Source organism: Cervus canadensis, chromosome 2, assembly GCF_019320065.1.
Source record: "Cervus canadensis isolate Bull #8, Minnesota chromosome 2, ASM1932006v1, whole genome shotgun sequence".
NCBI classification, from domain to species: domain Eukaryota; kingdom Metazoa; phylum Chordata; class Mammalia; order Artiodactyla; family Cervidae; genus Cervus; species Cervus canadensis.
In genome coordinates this window covers 75,545,439-75,561,964 of record NC_057387.1, presented here as the reverse complement: position 1 = coordinate 75,561,964, position 16,526 = coordinate 75,545,439, and the positions used below count along the sequence as shown (strand labels likewise).

General features: G+C 39.6%; 1 protein-coding gene across 5 annotated transcripts in view; it reads left to right on the top strand.

Annotated features, from left to right (window-relative positions):
- The first annotated feature begins 2,078 nt into the window (after positions 1 to 2,078).
- The window catches only part of LEPR (leptin receptor), a 90,188-nt gene continuing 75,740 nt past the window's right edge, over positions 2,079 to 16,526 (top strand). For 2 of the 5 annotated variants that reach the window (XM_043461056.1, XM_043461058.1), the window contains exons 1-2: positions 2,079 to 2,521; positions 2,834 to 2,878. The gene's annotated coding sequence lies outside the window, so the exon portion shown is untranslated. The other 3 variants (XM_043461059.1, XM_043461057.1, XM_043461061.1) reach the window with 3 other exon arrangements.

Here is a 16,526-nt window from a genome sequence, read left to right as displayed (position 1 = left end):
TTCACTGTGGTGATAATTGCTTAGTTGATTGGTAGTGATTTATTTTTACTCATCTATTTATTCAACAAACTCTTTATCAAGCTTCAGATATGCATCAGACATGGTGCCAGAGGAAATGAGATTCAAATGTGTCCCCTAACCTAGACTGTAAGCTCCATAGGAGCTCATGACTCAGAGCTTGCTGCCTTGCAGACATTCAGTATTGAATCACAGTATCAGAAATCCATATATATGGATGTGGGATGTATTTATATATTAATTTAACAAAGGGGAATCTATGCTTGGCTTTCAAATATTGCCTGTGACTCAAACATGAAATAAAGGCTTGGGCCTTTGAACTTCTTTTCCTTACAACAGTTATTCCTCATGAACCCAAGTTTAATGACACTTAATTTTAGCATTTCACAGTACAATAATTCATTATACTTAGTATTGATACAGTTTTAAATGGTGGTCCTCGAATGATACTGTGATACCACAGTAGACAATAATTTTGGTATCTATTAGTTAACTAGTTTTAGTGTGTTGAGTGGTGGCTTCTCCCTAACATATGTCCACATCCTAAACTCCAGTACCTGTGACCTTATTTGGAAAAGGGTCTTTGCTGAGCAAATAGGTAAACACCTGTGTGTGTGTGTATGTGTGTATGCATGACTATGCTGGGTCTTCTAGTTGCTGCACGAGGGCTTCGTTGCTCTAAGACATGTGGGATTTAGTTCCTGGACCAGGGATCGAATTCACATCCCCTGCGTTGGAAGGCGGCTTCTTAACCACTGAACTGCCAGGGAAGTCCCAAGTGAAGATGAGTTGGGATCATCCTGATCATCTGGATGGTTTCCATATCCAAAGACAACTGTCTTCACAGGAGACAGAGAAGAAGACACAGATACAGAGGAGAAGGCCATGTGAAGATGGACAGAGACTGGAGAGATTTAGCTGTAAGCCAATAGAGGTCTGGAGCCACCAGAAGCTGAATGAGCAAAGGAAGGATTCTCTCTTAAGGCTTTGGGAGGAGTATGGACCTGATAACACCCTGACTTTGGACTTCTGGCCTCCAGAACAGTGAATACATTTCTGGTATATTAAGCATCGAGTCTGTGGTCATTTGTTAAGGCAATCCTAGAAAACTAAAATGCTAGTTCATATCAAATAATTTAGGATTCTGTTGTATTGTTTTATTTTGCAACAATTTGGGGAAGCCAGTATCTCTAATTCTTGTTTTCATCCAGTGAAAATGTTTGTCTCCATTAAAGTGACAGTGGTCCTGGGAGGATATTCCTCTCTGGGGAAAGTTCCATTTACAAAGCTCCAGGCGTTGGCCAAGTAAGAGGCTGGGTCTGGGAGCAGGGAGGCATTGCTCCTGGCTCTACCGGTCTCTGGGCTAAGTTGTCTGTGTCTCTGATGATCCTGTGAGGGTGTTATGCAAGTTCATTTCCAGAGACCTTTGAAAATGAGCCATTCACCCAACCTAGAGTAGTCTACTCCCTTTTATTCTTTCTTCCACACTCTGTTGGTTTCCTTCATATACTCATCACAATTGGTAATTAGATGAATACTTGCTTGTCATAGCTTCAAGTTCAAGGAACATGGTAACTGCACTTAGCATGTTGTGCGTCACTCTGTAGGGTCTCAACAAAAAATGTATTAATAAATAAACAAATCAGTGAGTGAACACTTTGAGTGGAGAACAAAAAAGTGCTTATTACTTTGGGGTTGGAATCACACTGGTCAAGGACGGATTTTTTTAAACTTACTACCTCATACGCCATTGAATTTCAAGATTGAAAAGAATCATGTCTTCCTGACAAGCATGACCAAAGTGCTTGGTTGAATCATTCTTGGTGACAGGAAACTCACTACCTGACCACTTCTGATCTTTCCATTTCGCTTTTCTTTCCCACTCCCCTCAGTTATAGGGATCTTTACTGTAGCATTCTGCACACCTCATGTCCAAAGGCCCGGAAGTCTGGAAGTAGGAGGGACAGAGGGAATCCCAACGCCCAGCCCAGGGTCTGAGAGTCGCGGTTCAGTGTCCGCACGGTAGCTGACTGTTGGGTAAAGTAGCGGTGCCACCTTTCTCGTGGGTTTGCCTGGCCTCTAGGCTTCCCTGCGGGCAGGGGTTCCTTCTTTCCAAACTCCTCGCTTTTCCTCCTCGTGCCCGCCGCCAGGGGCAGCCGCATCCCCGCTGCCACCCCCGTCACCTACGCGGCCGCCCTGGCGGCTCGGGGGCCGCTCCTCCGGCCCGGGGAGCGGTGGCGGAGGGCGCTGGGCGCGCAGGCGGCCACCCGGCTCTGCCCCGACCTCTCTCCTCCGACTCCCGCCTCTCCCTCCGCTCCCGCTCGGCCCCTCCTTCCACACTCCGCTGCCTCCTCTCCCCAGAGAGCTTCCCGGCACCTTCCGCGACGACTTTGGAGCCGGCCCACCGCGGAGCCCACGGCCGTCCGAGCGCGAGCCACGCAGGTGTCCGAGCCCCGCGCCGCCGTCATCTTCGCCCCCGCCTGGCTGGGACCTGGGCCTCGAGGTGGGATCCCACCCTCTCTCCGCCCCCCACCGCTCCCTCTTCCTGCACCTGGCCGGGCGAGGAGCCAGGCGCTCGGGCGGCGCGCGCGCGGGCGGCCGGAGCCGCGAGCCACCTGGGGGCCAAGAGGCCGGGGCGGGTCCGGCGGCGTCACCGGAGGGTCGGCGGGGACGCTCGTTCCCCCGGGCAGGCGCCCCGGAGTAACCCTGGGCGAGGAGCATCGGGGCGCGCGGCCGAGGGCATTCGGCCCAGCCTGGGCGCGAACCTGCCCGGCGCCCCCGAAAGGACTTGCCATCCGGCCAACTTCTTTTCCAGGTCTCCTCGCTACTTTGGAAACTGAAGGGACTGCGACGGAAACCAGTAAGCCCTGGGGCCCGGAGGAGGAAAGATTTGTTGGTTTGGATGACAAAAGAAAAAATGTGCTGTAGGGGTGGTTTAGCCCAGAGCTTCTGTTTCCACCATCTAAGCTCTCCCCAAGCATATTAATAGAGCAAAACAAAACGACAAAACCCAATCCCAACCAAAGCACTTATTTAAAGGAACTTGTAGGTGTGAGAAAAAGAGACCCAGCTGAGGAATCACTTTGGAAACCCCAGGTAGGATGAGGCCATGTGAGAAAGTCGTTATTTGGGGTGCTATTTCTAGAACTTGGGTTTGCAAGGACAAGAGGAAACTGGCTCTTTTAAGCCAGAGGGGGTTCATTATATTGAGGGGCTGCCTCGAGTGTCCTCTGTTAACCTTCATTTCCTCAAGTATTAAAGTATGTTGAGACAAATGCTCTTTCAGAGCTCTGGACTGGGAGCCAGAAAATCTGGCTTTTGGTATGATTTATATTTACCCTGACAGCTGTTGTTCATTTAACCTCTTTCGGCCTCCGTTTCCTCATCTGTCAAGTTAGAGGGTTGGATTACAGTTCTGAGGGTCTCTTGATAATATCTAAGAGGTTTCCCAGCTTAAAAATTTATAACTCTCTGACTTTTTAACATTTGCGAACGTTACTAAGTTTATAATTTCATGAAATTAAAAAAAAAATCTGTATTGATCTTGGCATTTTTTTGTAATAGGCACTTATGGTTTATGCGTTTAAGGCTTTTCAACCAAAATTTGAAGAGAAAAACACTTTTTTAGCTTAGAAACATATAGTTTATATGTAATATTTAGATCATCTTTCAGTCTAGCTTAAAGAATCATATTCAACTTGAAGTTAATATTTGCAACACTGCAACAAAAACATGTGGCTTTAGCATAGTACCTATTTACTTTCAGTATGGTATATTTGGAGGAAATAAAAATTGTTTTGGAGGACACCAAAAATTGCAGCTTTCCTGTCAGTTTCTGTTCTTGAACAGTGTTTGTTACTTTTTAGCATGACATTGTGTGCAGAATATTAAAAATTGGTTTCAGAACACTTTAGAGCCTGTCCGAAATTAAGCTCAATAGCATAGATGCCAATTTTAGTAATGGATTTTAGTTGTCTTGGAATGAATCCCAGAAAAATAGCAGAGGTTAACTAAACAGATAAGCTAGAAATTAAGAATTGACACACACACAAAGTTGTACAGGAAGTGTGTACTATAAAGTGTCACTGATATTTTTATTTCCTTTTGATAAAAAGCAGACAACAACCAACTGTTGACTTGTTTTAGCAGACAGAATGTTAGGATAGCTTTTGTTGTTACTTGTAATTCAAAACTATTTGAGGCTTAGCCATCAGTAGTTAGGATAGGTTTATAAATGTCTGTGGCTCTTTTTGGTGGTGTTGATCTAAAATAAAATAACGTGCTCACACCCTGCACATGCTCTTTATTCTGTTTGGAAGAGTGGAATAAATTTGAGGCAGTCTTTTATGAGGGCTTCCCAGGTGGCTCTAGCAATAAAGAACCTGCTTGCCTGTGCAGGAGACATGAGATGATGGGTAGTTCCCTGGGTCAGGAAGATCCCTTGAAGGAGGGCACGGCAACCTACTCCAGTATTCTTGCCTGGAAAATCCCATGGACAGAGGAGCCTGGTGGGCTATAGTTCATAGACTCACAAAGAGTCGGATTTGACTGAAGTGATTTAGTAGGCACCTACTCTTTTATAAACACATTTAAATTTATTTTCCTTGCCTTTTCACCTTTGGACTGGAAGTGCCATCAATTATTCAGGCATTTGTCTTCCATCATAGTCTCTGGTGAAGTAGATGATCATCGCCTTTGAAAGAGATACCCAATGAGTTAAGGAAATTGGTTGTTGAATGAACAGAGAGTAGTAGAACTCAAATATCCTGGCTTCCAGTCTCTTGGAAAACAACTAAAAACAGTGGATGGATCTGCTCACAGTCCAACTCATTCATGGTTTGGGAGAGCCATTCTAGTTGGCAGAAGCTCTACTTCTCTTTTGTAATGAAATTACTGAGAGAAAACAGCCGTGTCTTCAGTTAGATCACTGTTATATAACTAAAAGGTTTGTGTTTGTGAAGGGCAGTATCCCAAGGGGGTCTTAGAAATAGAACTTAAAAAATCTCCAGAGAAAGGAAAGAATTGCCTTGGCAGATACTGTACTGCATTTTTCATACTGAGAGCCAAATGCATACTAAAAAACATGTCCTGTGGAGTTAAAAATGAAGAAAAGGGCTTACTGTCTGCTCTAATTCTTTTAATATTTTTATGTGATTTACAAATTCCATTTTTAATTAAATTACAAATGTTCACCTCCTGGACAGACCTAGTACATATAACCTTTTGGCGTTTCAGTTCAAATTTGGTCTGGTTATAATTTGAAGTGTTCCTCCTCAAGTATTTTTTAAAATTTCTGTAACTCCATAGTGATATTACTTGTTGTCTTTTCACACACATGATCTTATTAATCTGTAAATATTTTGAACTATGACGTATACAGGGAGAAGAGTACATAAAACAAATGTTGGTACTGGTTTACAAATAATATAGCAAATCACTGTAACCAATCAGCTCAGTTGCTCAGTTGTGTCCGACTCTTTGTGACCCCATGAACTGCAGCACGCCAGGCTTCCCTGTCCATCACCAACTCCTGGAGCCTGCTCAACTCATGTCCATTGAGTTGGTGATGCCATCTAGGCATCTCATCCGCTGTCATCCCCTTCTCTTCTTGCCTTCAATCTTTCCCAGCATCAGGGGCTTTTCCAGTGAGTCAGTTCTTGTATCAGGTGGCCAAAGTATTGGAATTTCAGCTTCAGCATCAGTCCTTCCAATGAATTTTCAGGGCTGATTTCCTTTAGGATGGACTGGTTTGTAATTGTAACTGCTTTTTAATTGTAACAGGTAATTCAAGGCAAATACTCATTATTCACCATACAAATAAGAGAACATGCCAATACCCAGAACCTTTTTGCTTGTTCCTTCCTAATCACAATTTTCCTTTTATTTAAAAAATTATATGCACACAGGAGGCATCCTTTCATAGATTCTCTTGCTTAACATCATGTTTTTGAGACAAAGCCATTTCCTCTCCCTTTTAAAGCATTAACTTTTAAAAAGAGATGTCTATATTCCCTATCATTTGATTCCCTTTTCACATTCTCTCTTAAACCTACTTCTGTCACTCTTGCTTTCAGTACTCTGCCCACTGTCACTGGTGACATCACCTTTCCCAAATTCAGTGGTCAGTTGTCACCTTTGATCTTACGTCACCTGTTGGTAGCATTGTCAGTTATCACCGTTTGCTCTTTGTGATATTTCCTTGTTGGCCTCCAGGACACCATGTAGTCTTGATTTTTCCTGCTTCTTCCCTAGCCATTACTTTCTGTCCCCTTTGCTGGTCTCTCTTCTGCTCTCAGAGGTTTTAACCTTAGATTGTCTTCAGCTCTAGTCCTTGGGAGTTCTTTTCTGCCTACACTCTTTGATGATTTCATGCACTCTCTTTATTTGTGCACTGATGACTCCAAAATGATAGGTGAAACTTTGAGTTATCTCCCTGAACTTTAGACTTCTGTGTCTAAAGACTTGCCTGCTCAACATTTCCACTTGGATGTCTAGCAGACATCTCCAGTTCAACATGCTCCAAATGGAATCTTCATCTTACCCAAGCCCTTTCTGCAGCCTTTCCTATCTTCATCCTTCATGTTGTTCAGGCCCAAACCTGGGAGTCATCTTTGATATCTCCCATTCCCTCATATCTTAGATGTACTATGTCAGGAAGTCCTCTTTGGTCTATCTTCAAAATAATTCCTGAATATAGTTACTCTCATCACCTCCATGGCTGCCATCCAAATCTGAGCTGCCATCATGTCCCACATGGATTTTTGTAAGGACTTCCTCACTGGTCTCCCTGCTTTCATCCTTTCCCCTCCATAATCCAGTCTCAAATTGTAATCAGAGCTCTGCTTACAACATGTTGCAGATCATGTCACTTTTTTCCTCCAGAATCTCCAATCTCAAATGTTGCTTAGAATTACCTACAAAGTGCTATCTATTTTTTTCCTCTTCCTTCTATCTATCTGATCTCATTTTCTTTGCTGTTGCTCTTATTCACTCAGTTCCAGCCACACTGGTCTCCTTGCTATTCTTTGAGTATATCAGAGACCATCTTTGCTCTGACTGGGATGCTCTTCTCCCAGATAGCCACGTGACTTAATCTGTTACTTTCACTTCTTTCCAATTTTTGTTCAGTTGTCTCCTTTTCAATGAGGTCTACTCTGGTCATCATATTTTAAATTGCACATCTTACCTTGCAAAACACTTTCCCCTTCCTTAGCTTTTCCTCATGTTCTTACAACATTTAAAAATACTTACTGACTTATTATTAATCATTTTTTTCCTGTCTTATTTTTATTAGAGTGCAGAATTAGAATTTATTAGAATTTATTCACTGTTGTATCCCTAGTACCTGAAACAGAGCCAGCATGTAAGGGGCACTTAGTAACTTTTTTGTTGTTGACTGAATGCTGTTGCTGACAGTGACTGTTCATTTTTATTATTGGATATATTTTGTTTTATGAATATAATACTTTTTATTTTTTACTCATTGTGATTAAGGATATTTGGATCATTTCTACCCTCTCCTTCCCTTTCTCCCTTTTTTCTTTCCTTCTTTCCTTTTTCTTTTTTTCTCCCTTCCTCCCTCCCTGTCCCTCCTCGCTTCCCCCTCTCTCCTCCTTCTGCTTTCTCTCTTCTCCCTCTCTTCTTCCCTCCTTTCCTTCCTTCCCTCCCTCCCTTTCTTTCTTTTACTGTCATAAATAAACCACCTATGATCCTTCTTCTCCAAGTGTCGTGGTGCTTAGATGTAGGAGTTTCTTTTTGTTGTTCAGTTGCTCAGTGCCTCTTTGTGACACCATGGGCTGCAGCATGCAGGCTTCCCTGTCCTTCACTATCTCCTGGAGTTTGCTCAAACTGATGTCTGTTGAGTTGATAATGTCATCAAACCATCTTGTCCTCTGTGTCTTTAGAGTAAAAAACTCCTAGTCAAATTGCTATATCACAGGGCTTGCAGATATCAGCTTTATTAGATAATGCCATACTTTCCCAGCATGTTTCTACCCATTTATATTCCTACTTTCATTCCTCTACATCTCTGCCAAAATTTAGTGTTATCAGAAACTTTAATTTTTGCCCATCTGGTGGGTATGTATTATCTAATTGCCTTTTGTTTCTTTAATTACTAGTGAGATGGAGCCTAGTATCTGTAAAAATAGACTAGGTTATGCTTTGGTAACAAATTATCTCCAAATCTCATTGACTTAATGTGATCAAGATTTACCTGTCATTCAAGTAAAGTTTCCTCTGGTTTAGGACATCTCTCCAGCACAACTAGTTTCAGAAACTTAGAAGTCTAAATTCAGGAAACTGCTATCATTCTGTATCTGGAACATAGGACTTTTCCAGTTGATGTAGTATGAAGAAAATTGTGGATAATCGTGAACTAACTTTAAATGCCTCCATCTAGAAGTGACATGAATGATTTGTACTCACATTTTAGATGCAAAAGAAGTCCTAACTTCAAGGAGACAGGGAAGGTTAATCTTCTGTGCCAAAAGGAAAAATAAAGGCGATTATTGTTATCTATTTTTGTGTTAATGAGATACCCCCAAATTTAGTGGCTTAAAACAACAAATACTTATTATTGATATTTTCAAATACCAAGTGTTGACATATGTGTGGGTCTGTTTCTGAGCTTTGTATTTGTTCTTTTTGTCTCTTTCTGTAATAACCATAGGTTTAAATTGTCTTGCTATCTGGTAAATGGGGGAGTAAATCCTCCCTCTTGGTCCAGTTTTTTCAGGAGTGCTTTAGCATTTCTTGGCCCTTTATCTTTACATATATGTTTTTCAAATCAGCTTATCAAGTTCTAAAAAGTTTGTTAGGAATTTAATGGAGATTCCATTGAGATTGTTTTGAGTCTATAAACAATTAAAAGGAAATTGATACTTTGTAAATATTCAGTTTTAGAATACATGACTGTCTCTCAATATATTTAGATCTTCTCTAACATGACAATATTATAATAATATTATAATAGTATAATTTTTCTCTTAAGAGTCCTTGAACATCTTGTTCTCTTCATTCACAGAAACTGCATATTTTTGAGATTATCTTAAATGGTATCTTTTCAAACAATTCATTGTCTTTTTGCTACTGCTATAGAGAAATAAACTTGACCTCTAAAAGTATTTTAAAAACAATAGCTTTATTGGACTATAATTCATATATCATAAAATTCATCCTTTTATAGTATACAAATCACTGGTTTTTAGTACATGAACACAGTTATGTAACCATCACCACTATTTAATTTTAAAGCGTTATTATCATCCCCAAAAGCAATCCCATACCCCTTAGCAGTCACTCCCTATGCTCCCTTCTCTGATCACTGGAAATTATTGATTTACTTTCTGTGTCTATGGATTGCCTATTCTGGACAGTTTATATGAATAAAATCATAAGGCCTTTAGTGAACAGATTCTTTCACTTAGCATGCTATTTTTAAGATTTATCCATGCTGTATCAGTACTTCATTTATTCATGCTGATCAGTACTTCATTCTTTTTTTTTAATCATAAAAGAATATTTTCTTGGGGTCTACATTAAAAACATGATTCCATGGAAGTGCTTCATTCTTTTTATGGCCAAATAATAAAGACCCTGATGCTGGGAAAGATTGAGGGTGGCAGGAGAAGGGGACAACAGAGGATGAGATGGTGGGATGGCATCACCGACACAATGGACTTGGGTTTGGGTGGACTCTGGGAGTTGGTGATGGACAGGGAGGCCTTGCATGCTGCGGTTCATGGGGTCGCAAAGAGTCGGACACGACTGAGAGACTGAACTGAACTGAACTGAATATTTTATTATATGGATACACCACATTTTGTTCATTCACTCATCAGTTGATGAATATTTGGGTAGTTTCCACTTTTTGACTATTATGAATAGTGCTGTTACTAATATTTGCATATAAGTTTTTGTGTGAACATATGTTTTCATCTCTTGGGTATATACCTAGGAGTGGAATTGCTCAGTCATATGGCAACATGTTTAACATTTGAAAATCTGCCTGTTTTCCAAAGCAGTTTTCAACATTTTATATTCCCACCAGCAGTGTATTAACAGGGGTTTCAATTTCTCCACCTCCTTGTCAACACTTGTTACCATCCAGAATTTTAAGCTATCATAGTGAATGTGAAGTGATACTCATTATGGTTTTGACTGCATTTTCTGATGACTGATGATCTTGAGCATTTTTTTCATGTACTTGTTGGCCATGAAAAGATATTTATATATCTTTTTTGAGAAATATTCTTTGCCTGTGTATTAATTGGATTGCTTGTCTATTTTTGTGGTGGTTATGATAGTTCTTTATATAGTGTATGATCTCTTTTAAGATACAGAATTTCAAATATTTTCTCCCATCCTGTGGGTTTTCTCACTTATTTGAGGTATCCTTTGAAGCCCCAAAGTTCTAAGTTTTAATTAAGTCTAGTTTGTCTATTTTTATACTTAATTTTTGTGTCATATCTAAAAAGCCATTACCTAATTCAGGGTTGAAGAGTTTTACTTTTATGTTTTACTTATAAGAATATTATAGTTTTAGCTTTTATATTTGGGTTTTTGATTACTTTGAATATATAGAATTAAGGAAAGGATCAATTTCTTTCTTTTACATGTGGATATCTACTTGTCATAACACCATTTTTTGAAAGGACCATTCTTTCCTCATATCTAGATGTCTTGTTAAAAACCATTTTGCTAAAAATGTAAAGATTTATTTCTGGACTCTCAGCTTTATTCCATTGCTCTATTTCTGTCCTTTTATGAGATACCACGTTGTCTTGATTCAGTTGAGTTGAGTTCAGTTCAGTTGCTCAGTTGTGTCCGACTCTTTGTGACCCCATCGGCTGCAGCATGCCAGGCTTCCCTGTCCATCATCAACTCCTGGAGCTTGCTCAAATTCATGTCCAGTGAGTCAGTGATGCCATTCAACCATCTCATCCTCTGTCGTCCCCTTCCCCCACCTTCAATCTTTCCCAGCATCAGGGTCTTTTCCAGTGAGTCAGTTCTTCACATCAGGTGGCCAAAGAACTGGAGTTTCAGCCTCAGCATCAGTCCTTCCAATGACTATTCAGAACTGATTTCCTTTAGGATGGACTGGTTGGATCTCCTTGCAGTCCAAGGGACTCTCAAGAGTCTTCTCCAACACCGCAGTTCAAGAGCATCAATTCTTTAGCCCCCAGCTTTCCTGATAGTCCAGCTCTCACATCCATACATGACTACTGGAAAAACCATAGCTTTGACTAGACAGATCTTTGTCAGCAAAGTAATGTCTCTGCTTTTTAATATGCTGCCTAGGTTTGTCATAGCTTTTCTTCCAAGGAGCAAGCGTCTTTTAATTTCATGGCTGCAGTCACCATCTGCAGTGATTTTGGAGCCCAGGAATATAAAGTCTGTCACTGTTTCCATGGTTTCCCCATCTATTTGCTATGAAGTGATGGGACCGGATGCCATGGTTTTAGTTTGATTGTCTTGATTACTGTAGCTTTGAAGCAAATTTTGAAATCAGAACTGAATCCTCCAACTTTGTTCTTCTTTTTCAATATTGTTTTAGCTATTCTCTTGTGAATACATATGAATTTTAGAATCAGCTTGTCAATGTCAATACAAAATGTCACTACAAATTTGAAGGGATTATATTGAACCAAATTTGGAAGTATTACCATCTTAATAAAAGTTCTTTCAGTTTGTGAACATGGGGTGTTTTTCCATTCATTTAGGTATTCTTTAATTTCTTTCAATGATGTTTTATAGTATTCATTGTATAAATAATTGCACTTCTTTTGTTGAAAATGTTCCTAAGTATTTAATTCTTTCTGATGCTATAGGAAATGGAATTGTCTCTTAATTTTATCTCAGATTGTTCATTGCTAATGCACAGAAATAGAAATGATTTTTGTGTATTGATTTTGTATTCTGCAACCTTGCTGAACGTATCCAGAAATAGCAAGGATCTAACAGAAACAGAAGAGGTTAAGAAAAGGTGGCAAGAATGCACAGAACTATACAGAAAAGGTCTTAATGATCTGAACAGCATGATGGTGTGGTCACTCACCTAGAGCCAGACATCCTGGAGTCTGAAGTCAAGTGGGCATTAGGAAATATTACTGTGAACAAAGCTAGTGGAAGTGATGGATTTCTAGATGAGCTATATAAAATTCTAAAAGATGATGCTGTTAAAATGCTACACTCAGTATGTTAACAAATTGGAAAACTCAGCAGAGACCACAGAACTGGAAAAAGTCAGTTTTCATTCTGGTCCCAAAGAAGGGCAATGCCAAAGAATGTTCAAACTGTCACACAGTTGTACTTATTTCACATGCTAACAAGGTAATGCTCAAAATTTTTCAAGCTAAGCTTCAGCAATACATGAACCAATAACTTATAGATGTACAAGCTGGATTTAGAAAAGACAAAGGAACGAGAGAACAAATTGCCAACATCTGTTGGATCATAGAAAAAGCAAGGGAATTCCAGTAAAATATCTACATCTACTTCATGGACTACCTTATAGCCTTTGACTGTGTGGATCACAACAACTGGTTAATTCTGAAAGAGATGGGAATACCAGACCACCTGACTTGGCTCCTGAGAAATCTGTATGCAGGTCAAGAAGCAGCAGTTAGAACTGCACATGGAAAAATGGACTGGTTCAAAATTGGGAAAGGCGTATGTCAAGGCTGCGTATAGTCACCCTGCTTATTTAACTTATATGCAGAGTACATCATGTGAGATGCTGGGCTGGATGAATCACAAACTGAAATTAGGATTGCAAGGAGAAATATTGACAGTGTCAGATATGCAGATGATACCATTCTAATGGCAGAAAGTGAAGAGGAACTAAAGATCCTCTTGAGGGTAAAAGAGGAGAGTGAAAAAGTTGGTTTAAAACTCTACATTCAAAATACTAGGATTGTGGCATCTCGTCCCATCACTTCATGGCAAATAGATGGCGAAAAAGGAGAGGCAGTGACAGATTTTATTTTCTTGGGCTCCAGAATCACTGTGAATGGTGACTGCAGCTATGAAATTAAAAGACACTTGCTCCTTAGAAGAAAAGGTATGACAAATATAGACAGTATATTAAAAAGCATAGACATTACTTTGCAACAAAGATCCATCTAGTCAAAGCTATGGTTTTTCCAGTAGTCGTGTATGGATGTGAGAGTTGGACCATAAAGAAGACTGAGCACTGAAGAATTGGTGCTTTTGAATTATGGTGCTGGAGAAGACTCTTGAGGGTTCCTTGGATAGCAAATAGGTCAAACCAGTCAATCCTAAAGGAAATCAACCCTGAATATTCATTGGAAGGGCTGGTGCTGAAGCTACAGTACATTGGCCACCTGATGCCAAGAGCCAACTCATTGGAAAAGACCCTGATGCTGGGATAGATTGAGGGCAGAAGGTGAAGGGGTGACAAAGGATGAGTTGGTTTGGTGACACAATGGACATGAGTTTGAACAAACTCTGGGAAATAGTGAAGGACAAGAAGCCTAGAATGCTGCAGTTCCTGGGGTTGCAAATAGTCAGACATGACTTAATAATTGAACAACAACAAAAATATTTTTTGTGTGTGAATTCCTTAGTATTTTCTACATATAAGATCATGTCATTTGGGAATAGAGATAGTTTTACTTCTCTCTTTCTAATTTAGATGTTTTCTATTTCTTTTTCTTGCTCAATTGCCCCGGCTGAAACCTCTAATTGAATAGAAAGTACAGGTGAGTAACGTTATCTGATCCTGCTCACTTAGCAAGGAAGTGATCAGTCTTTTACCATTAAGTATGATGTCAGCCAGGGCTTCCTTGGTGGTTGAGTGCTAAAGAATCTGCCTGCCAAGCAGGAGAAGTGGGTTCTATCCCTGGGTCAGGAAGATCCCTTAGAGAAGAAAATGGCAACCCACTCCAGTACTCTTGCCTGTGAAATTCCATGGACAGAAGAGCCTGGTGGGCTACAGCCCATGGGATCGCAAAGAGTTAGTGACTAAGCAACAGCAGCAATAATGATGTTAGCTGTGGGTTATTCACATGCAGCTTTATCAAGTTGGAGAAGTTCTATGTCCTGTTGAATGTTTTTGTCATGAAATAGCATTGGAATTTGTCAAATGCTTTTGCTATTGACTTGTCATGTCTTTTATTGTATTATTATGATTGATCAAACATTGATTTTCATATTTTAAATGAAACTTGCAATTCTGAGGTAAATCATATTTGATTACAGTGTATAATCCTTTTTATACATTGAAGGGTTTGGTTTGCTAGTATTTTTTGCATCTATATTCATCAGAGATATTGGTCTGTAGTCTCTTTTATTGTGATGTCTTTGTCTCGTTTTGGTGTCAGAGTGATACTGGCCTCATATAAGAAGTTGGGAAGTGTTAAAACACTTGGTTTTATGTTTTTCACCAGCAATCTTGATAAATTTTGTAACTAAGTTGAACAATTTACATATACTTTGGAATTGTCCACTTCTGTTGTCATTCATGAGTAATGGCAGTTTTGTTTCTTTCTTTATAATCCTTAATCTTTTCCTACTTCTCTTTCTGCCTTGCGTAGGACCTCAGGTATAATGTTGATTTGAAGCGCTCACAGAATATATCATCTCACATTAAGGATGATGTTTCTTTCTGACTTTGAGTTTTCCTGTCAATACTGCTTTATCTGCGTGAAATTAAGTTTTGAGATGCCTTTTTCATTATCATAAGTTTAAAATGTATTTTGATCTTGATTATATCTTTTTTTGCCCTGTAGATTACCAAAACCAATTTTTCTTATTGTCCTAATATATGGCATTTGTGTAGTTATATTTTTGTTATTTTTTTCCTGCCTTAAAAACACTGTGGACAGAGAATGTGGTCTGTATCTGTATGATTTTAGTCTTTGGATTTGTTTGTAACTTGCCTTATGTCTTTGTACGTGATCAGTTTTTGTAAACACCCCACTGGTGATTAAAAATAATGTGCCAACTACAGTTTGGAGGAGCTGAGTTCAATGTATGTCAAATTTGTTAATGTTTTTGTTCCAATGTCATTTGTTAATACTATTTCAGTCTCATATACCCTCACATATTTATGTTTGCTGTTCTATTTGTTTGTTTCTATACATCAATTGATATAAATTTGTTTTATCAGTTCAAATGCACGCACTTAAAAACTTAACTTTAGCACACAATCATTTTATTATTTAGTCACTAAGTCTTGTTGGAGTCTTTTGCAACCCCATGGACTGTAGCCTGCCAGACTCCTCTGTACATAAGATTTCCCAGGTAAGAATACTGGAGTGGATTGCCATTTCCTTCCCCATCTATTCATTCTTTAAGGAGAAGGTATTAAAAATTTCTACCATATGTGTGGATATCTATTGTTTTCCTTGTGGTAATCTGAGTTTTCACCATGTATCAATGTACTTTGAAGCTACATTGTAATAAGCATATGTTATTTTAAAGTTATACTATATGTATACATTTAAAATTAGTATATATTCCTGCTGAATGGAAGCTTTCATTAACTTGGAGTGATTCTCTTCAGTTATATTTCTGTTTCTATAGGGTATTATTAAGGAGATGTTTAAAAATACATATTTATGTGTTTAACAACCTTTATCAGTAGTTCTGACTTATGGTTATCCTCATGCTTCCTGTTGGCTTTAAAATGAAAACCAGAAATATCCACTCTTGTAACTCTTAAAACCATATTTCTGAGCTTAAACGTGTGATTAAAGTGAGATTTCGTGTTTGTAAGAAATGCCATACACAGAAATGCTGAATTTGTAGTAAAACATCAATGTCAAATTTAAGTGCTATGAACTTGTAAGTTTAAAATCTTTTCCAGATTGCAAACACTCAATATGTCTAAGGTAGGCTATGTGAAATTTTTGTGGATATTGATTCTCACTGAATAAAAGTCAGCAAGTTGCTTGTTATTTCATAGAACTGCTAGGCTAGATTCATCCCACTTATACAATTTTATGGTACCAATAGAGTTTCTTCTGAAGTGAATACAGGCCACTGTCAGTGTGGGACAGTCTTTGCCTGGTTTTGGTGTCTTTAGGTCTAGTGGACTGGGTTAAAGCTATGACTCTGCTTAGCATAGCATGGAGACTTGCTGAGGGGAGAACAGGGTTATGGGAACCATTGTCTGTGCTCTGTGGATGGTCTTTAAGGAGAGAGTCACACATTTGAGAACTGTTTTAGTGAAAATTCCTAGTACCTGTGGTGGTGATGGTTTTAGTCTCTAAGTCGTGTCTTACTCTTTTGTGACCCCATGAACTGTAGCCCGCCAGCCTCCTCTGTCCATGGGATTTCCCAGGCAAGAATACTGGAATGGGTTGCCATTTCCTTCTCTAGGGGGTCTTCCTGACCCAGGGATCAAACCCACATCTCCTCCATTGCAGGCAGATTCTTTACCGCTGAGCCACCAGGGAAACCCCTTCTGGTACCTATCAGTTCAGTCGCTCAGTCGTGTCCGACTCCTTTCAACACCATGGACTGCAGCATGTCAGGCTTCT